This window comes from Pelecanus crispus, chromosome 6, assembly GCF_030463565.1.
Source record: "Pelecanus crispus isolate bPelCri1 chromosome 6, bPelCri1.pri, whole genome shotgun sequence".
In the NCBI taxonomy this organism is placed as follows: Eukaryota; Metazoa; Chordata; class Aves; order Pelecaniformes; family Pelecanidae; genus Pelecanus; species Pelecanus crispus.
In genome coordinates, this window is record NC_134648.1 from 20,906,004 (window position 1) to 20,914,756 (window position 8,753).

The following is an 8,753-nucleotide window of genomic DNA, read 5'->3' on the forward strand; positions in this document are numbered from 1 at the left end:
CAGGTGGGTCACCAGGTCATAGAAGGAGATCAGGTTGGTCAAGCAGGACCTGCCTTTCATGAACCCATGCTGGCTGGGCCTGATCCCCTGGTTGACCTGCACATGCCTGTTGAGCGCACTCAAGAGGAACCACTCCATAATCTTCCCTGGCACCAAGGTCAGGCTGACAGGCCTGTAGTTCCCTGGATCCTCTTTCCAGCCCTTCTTACAGATGGGTGTCACATTGGCAAGCCTCCAGTCATCAGGGACCTCCCCTGTTAACCAGGACTGCTGATAGATGATGGAGAGTGCCTTGGCAAGCTCCTGTGCCAGCTCCCTCAGTACTCTCGGGTGGATCCCATCCGTCCCCATAGACTTGTGAGCATCCAGGTTGTTAACTGCTTCCTCCTGGATTATGGGCGCTTCATTCTGCCCCCTGTCTCTGTCTTCCAGCTCAGGGGGCTGAATACCCTGGGGATAATTGGTCTGGCCATTAAAGTCAGAGGCAAAGGTGTTAAGTACCTCAGCCTTTTCTTCATCCTTGGTGGCAATGTTCCTCCCCCACATCCAATAAAGGATGGAGATTCTCCTTGGCTCTCTTTTTGTTGTTAATGTATTTGTAGAAACATTTTTTATTATCTCTTACAACAGTGGCCAGATTGAGTTCTAGCTGGGCTTTTGCCTTTCTAATTTCCCCTCTGCATGACCTAATGAGATCCCTGTACTCTTTCTGAGTTGCCTGCCCCTTCTTCCAAAGGTGGTAAACTCTCCTTTTTTCCCTGAGTCCCAGCAAAAGCTCCCTGTTCAGCCAGGCTAATTGTCTTGCCCACCAGTTTGTCTTATGGCACATGGGGACAGCCCGCTCCTGCACCTTTAAGACTTCCTTCTTGAAGGAAGCCAAGCCTTCCTGGACCCCTCTGCCCATCGGAACTGCCTCCCATGGGACTTTCCCAACCAGTGTCCTAAACAGGTTGAAGTCTGCCCTAAAAACATGGTTAGATGCCATGAAGTAGGTGCCAGTGCCTTAACCATATGCATGTTGTACAGGCCACAGGGGCCTCTTCCATCCTTATCAAGGGGAGTGCTAACCTTCTCTCCTTTCATACAACACAACTGTGTTCAAGTCAAAACTGTTGGGCCTGATAAAGCTTCATTTGCCCATTCAGCCACCTTTCTTCTTACTGATACACTGTATACACACACAGGTCCCTCTGTGATTTTCCTTCTTTCCTTGATGAATGGTTTTATGACGGTTTATCATTTTCCCCTGATAAAAATGACTGACCCAGTGTGCCCCACTGGGTAGTTTCCCATTCCAACACGACACTGCTCTCAGCTTCCATGAGCCCCGATCCTTCGATACAAATCTGACACCTGCTTTCAGTGTATCACTGTACTTAGTCTCATTCTTCCTGTTTCTATAATAAATGCAAGTACAATAGCTACAGAAGGGTTTTACAACTTTTCTTTGTAGTCTCACTTTAGCAGCATGCTAACTTTGCATGTTGACACTTTATTTTCTTCCAACCCAGCATAAAGAGTCATGAGTAGAAGTGAAATTATGCATTCCCAAAAGGACTTTCTTTTGCTTATTACTTCTCTCTTTTAATGCATTTATTAGAGCTTCTGAATTAACAGTGGCAGATGCAGGCAAAGAAAGAAAATTTTAATTTTGCAGATAATAATGGATTACAATACATTAACATTACTGTAAAACTCACAAAGTGAAAGCACTCAAGGGATGTAGAAGCAATTAATGTAGTTAGTTCACCTAACTCTCTGCATTCAGAAGCAAGTGGAATTGTGTTTACACAGGCAGAGCTATAAGGCTTCTTCAATATCACAGACAAATATCCTGTTCAGGATTCAGGGGGACATCAGCTGCTTCAGGCAAAGGAAAATATGAAAATGTATACTGAAATAGCACCTTTAAACACATCTTTAAAACTTTAAAAACAGATCTTCTCCATTAAAAGAGTGGGCAGGGGTAAGACATTAATAAGGACATGGTATAAAGACAGTTCTCAGCTCTCAAGAGCTCCATATTTCTGGTATTTTGAGAGATACTCTGTACCAGTTATTAATAATCTCTGTTTATTATACACTTTTATCATTCTAAACCAAGAATTTTCAGGAAGAAATAAGCTAAAGGTAGACACAGATGTCTGCTCAAGTTAAAATATATATCTACAACAGAAGTATGTAATTACGGGGCGGGGTGGGGAGGTGGGGTGGTGAATCCAAACACTTAAAACCAAAGCTACCATTAGGGTTGGGCTTTTTCAGCAGTAGTGGAAAAATTAGCAAACACCTCATTTAAACACAGTGTCGATGTGTAACTCACAGTGCCTCCTGCATATTTATAACACTGATGAAAAGCCCTAACTCCTGCACTTTGAACACAACCACAGGCTATGCATTGGAAACAAAAGTACTCAGTGGCACTGAGCGTCCAGTTCTGTTTCATCTTAAGAGGCAACCACCATCAGAAAGACAGGGCATTTTTACAACTCCTAAAATTAAACTATTCCTAAACATGACATTCACATGCATGTGGAATTCAGCATGTCCCCATGAAGGCAACAATGATGCTGAGGATTTAGAGTCCTTTGTTGCAATCGAAAAAGGTTAAACTAACTGCAAGTCCAGCCACACGGCCTCTGTTGATCACTGAAGGGATGAATATGCTATCCCATACTAGCGATGTACACACTGGGAACTAATTTCTAACAAAACTCCAAAACTTCAGCTGGTAAAAATAAATTAGGAACAAAAATCAAGCTTCTCCAGCAGTAAAAAAGACATAGTATCTCCAGTTGTAACCAGAGAGATACATTTCTTGACAGATTTATTACAGAATTCAGTTGATCAGAGAAAATGGTGAAACTGATGTCTGGCAAAATGACCAAGTGAAACCCTCAGATGTCTTGAGAATGACAAGGTACAGCAGCAACCTCCAGGAGCTGCAGTCACTAGCAGCACCTTGTTCTGACCAGCATGAATGGCTGCCACTAGGCACAGTAACTAGACACTCTGGAGTAAAACCAGGCAAAAGTACGCTTGAATGGCAATGTTCTCATTGAGCGTTGGGCAAGAAGTCAGGACGGGACACAGCTGGGACAACTGACCCCACGTGACCAAAGGGATATCCCGTACCCCATGATGTCATGCTCAGCAATAAAAGCTCAGGGAAAGGAGGATGAAGGAGGGCCATTTGCTGTTATGGCATTTGTCTTCCCAAGTAAGCATTATGGTTGCTGAGGCCTGCCTGCCTAAAGGAAGTGGCTAAACATCTGCCTGCCAATGGGGATTAGTGAATAAATTCCTTATTTTGTTTTGCTTGCACACAGAGCTTTGCTTCACTTATTAAACTGATTTTTTTCTCACTTTTGCTCTTCCAGTTCTCTCCCCCATGGCATTAGGGGGGCAGCAGGCAGTGAGCAATCAGCTGGTGGGTGTTTAGTTGCTGGCCAGGGTCAATCCACCACATGTTCCCACTGTGTAGTATATGTAATTGGACTTCAATGAACAATATAAATTTAATTGACTGGATTTTCTCTTGTAATAAAAGATCACACCAACCCCCCCCCCCCCCTACACACACACACAAATTGTATTTACAATATTCCCATTAACCTGCTCAGTCCTTCCATCTGCTTTCCTTACTGTGAATGTTGCACCTCTTGTTTCACTTGCTACTACGAGTTGATGGTTTGTTTTAATACTATGAATGTGGTTCAAATTGATTGATTTTCATTCCTGAATGCTACAGTGAAACTATGAAATCTACTTTATTTCTGGTTTTAGGGCTTATATAGAGCTAGCTGGAAATGACTTTAATTTTATTTTTAGCTTGCTTTCATTTATATTATTCTACTTTATATTCAGAGGCTGTGCTACATAGTTTGAGTTTAAATGCAAAAAGAGAAAGTCTCCATTTTTTCAGCTCAACCAATGAAATAAGAAGAAATCCAAACATTTGTGTTAGGCAAAGGAATAAGGAAATCTCATCCACATCCCCATTTCACAAGATCATATCACTGCTCCTCATTACGTCAAAGGGAGTTTTCCCATTGGTCTTAAACTTGCTGCTACTATTCTAACCGGATACAATTTTACCTTTTCCTTTTTTAGAAGTGCCTTAAATGTATGATTTTCAGAAACAAGTACAGCAGTAATATGTCTCTCTATTCTTCATGTACATTTTCAAACAGTTTACAGAGTTCAACTTTCGAAAGTGCTACTTCCTTTCCCTTAGAAATTGGTCTCAATAGAAAGATTCAGGCCAAGCACCAAAATAGCTAGATTTTCTTTTTTTACAATCTTATCTTCAAGGCCCCCAATGACATTTAAGTTTGTTAATTCCATAAAATGTTTACCTTTAACTTTACATACTGCAGTATCTTCATAAAACCGATCCTAAATGACTTTGGAAACCCAGCATTAACACTTATAATTCACATAGCTCATTCAAAACTTTTATCCAGTGAGGATGTTTTCATTATTTTTAAACTGTCTTCATAATGACTGGCCCATGGCAGCCTGAGACTGAAATTTTATTTCCAACTCATATTTTTCCTCCCATAAAAGGTGCCTGCAAATGCATCGGCCAAGTTGCTCATTAGAACTCAGCTCCTGTATCATAACAGGGTTTAACGAACAAGCAGAATTGAACCAGTGTTTCAGTGTTTTAATACCAAAATAAAAAGCAGGAATAAAACCAGATTTAATGGTAACTCTGTGCACTGCCTTATACAAAAGTATTAAACCAACAGGACCAGACTTCCTACTGTAGTTATATAGCCATGTAAGACAGTGGGGAAAGCTAAAAATTAAAGCAGCAAGGCCAGTTAGCAGAGCAGGGTCAGCTGGATGTAACTTCCTGTCCATTACATGGGTTTAACCTCCATGAAGTCAGCAGGTGAGAGTCAGAAGTGACTCCAAAAAGTCACTCCAGTATTACTGATATTATTTTTTCACTTGCCTGTTCCTATGTAAGCATCATCTCTTGGCTATGATGAAATTCTGGCACATCCATTTGCAGCTTCCCCTGTTCTTGCCAATGCTCTGCCACCTCTGAGTGGATGCAGAGGCAGAATGTAAGACTGAGATGATCTTGTCCCACTGTTGAACATTCAGCTCTGTAATTCCAGTAATAAAACCGCTGAAGTGTTAAGCCACTTCCATGATCTTCAATAACCTAATGCAAGGTCCTGTAATAACTTGATCCGCACCAGCCACCTCAATCCTTGCTGAAAAACAGGGAAACTTATTCCCAGGGAAAACAAATTTTGGTTTGTTTGTCATTTGTTGATGTATGGGTAAATAAGAACAAAGATATTCAGCAGTATTTCTCTTAGCCATAATGTAAGAAGGGACTGAAAAGCGAAAGCATGCAATGCAGAAGTAAATCATGCAAGGCACTTATGAGTGCCATAGTCATCCTTCCTCAGTGTAAAGTATTCGTGCTGTTGCCCCTGTGTTGAAAGCTTTCAATCTTGAGGTGTTGGTTTGGTTTTTTTAAAAGAGTAGAAGTGGAAGGACAAAATATTTGTACAGGATGTAAACAGATTTTGGATGAAAATGAAAGACAACCCTTGTCATCAGGAACAGAGAAGAGCTTTCCAGCAGATAATACAAATAAAATAAGTTTTCTCTGAAAATTCCCTCTTTACACATATTCTTCAAGTTTTATCATTCTCCCATAGGAGATGAGTAAGTCCTGCTGACTTCTGTGGAGGAAGGCCAAAGTTTGCAGTAGTTAAGATAGCTGCACGTTGTTCCCTAGGAATATGAAACTGTCACTCTCTTTAGGAAAGCTGCATTCAAAATGAGTAATCAGAAGTGCAGAAATCCTGGTTATTGTCCCATAACATTAAATACAGTGAAATCACAGCACACTCATGTATTACACACTACAGAGCCTGACATTTTCATTGCTAATGTCACCTACAGCTTAAGGTTTTTTTCTCCATAAATCAAGCAGGATTTTTTTTTCTCCCTTCAAAAAGAAGTCTAAGGGCTATATTTCACAAAACAATGCCATGGTTGTCACACACTAACCACATTCATTTAATAAAAAAGAGAAGATTCTTTGGTCCATAAGCAAAAAGCTGATCCTGAGCCACATGCATCTCCCCCCTCAGTAATGACTTTGTGCTTATTTGCCTCTTTTTCTGGGCTGGGATTTCTTTGTACTTCTAGAATATTGCTAATTTAAAAAACAAACAAACAAACAAAACCAAACAAACAAAACCAAAAAGCCCAAACAAACACCCAAACCAACAGACACCTGAATAAACCTTAAAAAACCTTATTTTCCCCCTTAATTTTGGATCTCCTTTTGTTTCTGTTTTTTTCTTTAAAATAAATTGTTAAACAAAACTGATGACCAGTTGAGGAATTGTTTCTTTCCCCCAAAGCAAGCAAAGAGTGATTAAGGTGTAATGACTCTCCAGCTCCCAGCTGACATCTCTATGAGACTCCTCCATGTATCAATAAGCTTAGGTTTAGAAGGCATGGAGGTGTTTTCATATTTCAGTCCAATTCTGGCAGATCTTTCCACAGATCTTCCTTTACCTTTGTCATTGCACTAAAATCACTGGATTTTTAGCCAATGCCAAGACATACAGCAGAGCAAACAATGAACTATAACTCTTTAGAAAATTGATATTAAAATAAATATTGATGGAGGAGGAAAGGGGAGAGTACAGGGTTTTCTCAGAAACATTTGCTGAACATACAGGATTAAAATGGCTCAAAAGATACCTTCCTCCGAGAAACCTTGATGTCTCATGTTTCTGCGTTACACTCAGTCAGTACACAGGTCTGGACAATTCATTTACTGTTTCCTCTGCCACAGCCTTCACATGTGCTTATGGTTTGAAGAGGATTGCCCAGCTGCTGTAAGGCATTTGGGTGACTCTCCAGACAAACAGCATGTTTCAAGGATTAAAGTGCTAGACTGCATTATCTCAAACCTTTGCTCATTTGGTGACCATGCACATTGCCTCATTGCTTTTGTTTTCTTTTCCCATTTTTGACCCTCTTAATCACGTTTCAAAAAACAGACGGGGTGAGTCTTCTGTCATCTAACTTCCGATGTCCAGTCTAAGCTTCCCCCCACTATTCCCCTTCCTCTTGTCAGCACTGAGAAATAAGCACCTTTCAGACAATTCATCTCATCTGTTCTTGATACTGGCTCTAAGAGGAGAGAGATAACATCTGAGAATGTTAGAATAGAATAGGTATAGAATAGAATAGATTATTTCAGTTGGAAGGGACCTACAATGATCATCTAGTCCAACTGCCTGATCACTTCAGGGCTGACCAAAAGTTCAAGCATGTTGTTGAGGCCATTGTCCAAATGCCTCTTAAACACTGACAGGCTTGGGGCATCAACCACCTCTCTAGGAAGTCTGTTCCAGTGTTTGACCACACTCTCAGTAAAGAAATGCTTCCTAATGTCCAGTCTAAACCTCCCCTGACACAGTTTTGAACCATTCCAATGCGTCCTATCACTGGATCCCAGGGAGAAGAGCTCAGCACCTCCCTCTCCATTTTCCCTCCTCAGGAAGCTGTAGAGAGCAATGAGGTTGCCCCTCAGCCTCCTTTTCTCCAAACTAGACAAATGCAAAGTCATTAGCCACTCCTCATAGGACATTGCTTCCAGCCTGTTCACCAGCTTTGTTGCCCTCCCCTGGATGCATTCAAAGACCTTAACATCCTTCTTAAACTGTGGGGCCCAGAACTGCACACAGTACTCAAGGTGAGGCCACACCAATGCTAAATACAGTGGGATACTCACCTCTTTTGACTGGCTGGGTATGCTGTGTTTGATGCACCCCAGGCTCCGGCTTGCCCTCTTGGCTTCCAGGGCCCACTGCTGATTCATATTGCGCCTGCTGTCAACCAGCACCCCCAGATCCCTTTCTGCAGGGCTGCTCTCAAGCCACTCCTCTCCCAATTTATACTTGTGTTCAGCATTATTCCGTCCTAGGTGTGGAATCCAGCATTTTGACTTGTTAAATTTCATCCCATTAATCATAGCCCAATGCTCCAATCTATCTAGATCCCTCTCTGCAAGGCCTCTTGTCCCTCAAGAGAGTCAACAGCACCTCCAAGTTTGGTATCATCAGCAAATTGGCTAATATTTGCATCCAGATCATTGATAAATATATTGAACAGAACTGGCCCTAGAATTGAACCCTGAGGAGCACCGCTGGTGACCAGTCGCGTCAGATGTAGCCCCATTCACTACAACCCTTTGAGCTCTGCCCTTCAGCCAGTTCTTCATCAAGCGCACCATGAACCCACTCATCCCACAGTTGGATAACTTGTCCAGAAGGACGCTGTTGGGGACAGTATCAAAAGCTTTACTAAAATCCAGAAAAATTACATCCGCCCCTCTGCCTTCCCTTCATCATCCACTAGGCAGGTGACCTTATCATAGAAGGATATCAAATTAGTTAAACAGGACTTTCCCTTTGTGAACCCATGTTGACTGTGCCTGATGATTGCATTATTCTTCAAATGCCTTTCAATAGTATCCAGTATAATCTTCTCCATAAATTTTCCAGGAACTGAGGTTAGACTAACAGGTCTGTAGTTCCCTGGGTCCTCCCTCACACACTTTTTGGATATTGGAATAACATTTGTTAGCTTCCAGTCAGCAGGGACCTCCCCAGACTCCAAGACCTTTGGTAGATGATTGAGAGGGGTTCTGTCATAACATCCTCTAGCTGTTTCAGTGCTCTGGGATGAATCCCATCAGG

At 41.7% G+C, this 8,753-nt stretch overlaps 1 non-coding gene across 1 annotated transcript; it reads right to left on the minus strand.

Moving 5' to 3' along the window:
- Positions 1-962: 962 nt before the first annotated feature.
- Positions 963-1,090, minus strand: LOC142593866 (U6atac minor spliceosomal RNA). The gene has a single exon (XR_012831164.1). It is a non-coding gene; the product is annotated as a U6atac minor spliceosomal RNA (small nuclear RNA).
- Positions 1,091-8,753: the final 7,663 nt, after the last annotated feature.